The sequence below is a fragment of the Tamandua tetradactyla genome, chromosome 17 (genome assembly GCF_023851605.1).
Source record: "Tamandua tetradactyla isolate mTamTet1 chromosome 17, mTamTet1.pri, whole genome shotgun sequence".
NCBI lineage: Eukaryota > Metazoa > Chordata > Mammalia > Pilosa > Myrmecophagidae > Tamandua > Tamandua tetradactyla.
This window is the reverse complement of record NC_135343.1, coordinates 69,928,988-69,930,649: the sequence shown is the minus strand read 5'-3', so window position 1 is coordinate 69,930,649 and position 1,662 is coordinate 69,928,988.

Here is a 1,662-nt window from a genome sequence, read left to right as displayed (position 1 = left end):
TGGGATAAAGAAAAACATAAAACTTCATTAAAAGAGCTTTCTCCCTGCCAGGACCGTATTATCCTGCCACTCAGCGATGGTTCCCACTAACAACACAAGGCCTGTAAGACGGAGTGCACAGAAAACCAAGTGTGGGGTAACTTCGGGTTCACAAACCTCTCTGCGCTGCCCTTTCCTAGCTGCAAGATGGGGGGACGGGGAACCTCCTCGCGCCGTTGTTGAGGGGACGAGTGAGATGGCGGCTGTGAAGGGGCTTTGGAAATTGCACAGCAGCCTCCCTGCAACCAGAAAGCACGGAATATGCATGCAGCTCGATGGCCCCAAGTGATGTTGACATGGACGTGTGTCCTGGCAGAGCATGGTGTGTCCTCCTAACACACACGCATTCTGGGAGGGGAAAGGAGGCCCTGGAAGGGCTTAGGCTGGTAAATACAGAAGAAGCCGATTCTCCTCACTCACTACTTGTGAATTTAATAATGACGGTATTAGCTGCCGTTTACCAGGAGCCTTGTCGGCCAGGTATTTGTATGGTACACGTTCTCGTTTAAGGTTTACCATGAAGCCAGAGGAAGGTGTTACTTCTCCTTTGCAGAGTGGACATTGGAACGCAGAGAGACTGCGTAGCTTGCCTGGCCCAAGGGGCAGGGCTATTGAGGGGCTGAGCTGGGCTTTGAAGATCCCTCTGTCTGTCTCTAATACTGTCCATCCTCCCATCTATAGGTGCACCACGGCAAGCACGTGGAAACCCTCCTTCCTCCTCTGGGTGCTGTATTGGGGGGATCGCTGAGTCTCCACGGGAGCCGAGCTGGTGTCGGCAACCTCTGAAGGCTGCCACCAGCCTCTTCCGGGGTGCATGGAGCAAAAAGTCACTGCTTGGCCAAGTTCTTGTCCAGGAGAATCTATGTAAATAGGAAGTGACACTTCAAAGAAACCTCGTGGAACAGGGGAAATTATGGTTTGTAAATGGACTATTATCCATTGTGGTCAACACACGCACACACAGAGTTCCTCTAAGCCTTAGGGATGATTTGTTCATGCTTGTTTAATTTAAAAAACAAAGTTTTAACATCAAATTAAAAGAATTGACCCAGAAATTCCACCTCTAGGAACTGATTGTAAGGAAACCAACATGCGAAGTTTTAGCTACAAGGATGTTTATGAAAATGTTGTTAGTTAAATGGAAAAATGGCCAATCCATTGCAAGTCTAAGGACACTGAAGGGTTAGGAGGAGAAGAACCCAGAGACTCGGTGCTTGGGTTAAATATTGATTCTTCCATTTATGAGGCATTGTGAACCTAAACAAGTTGCTTAACCTCAATTTCTCCATCTGAAAGTGGGCATCAGATTTCCTCCACCATGGTACATAGTCCCAATATATGGTGAGGATAATAGAGAGAGAAACTAGCTTTTATTACTTCTACTCTGCCATATAATGTCCTAAATTGGAATTATATTTGGCATCAAAATAGCGCTGTAGACAAATATTCAATGGCATGGAAGCATGCTCATGAAATATCAATTCAAACTCAAAAAGCAGCTTGTAGAGTATGAGCCTTCATTTGTAAAGTTATGAATTCACAACAAAGACGGGAAGTGAAGACATATCTGCAATAATTCCCATTGAAAGTCCCCCTACTGCCTTCCCTACCTACAGGCTCCCT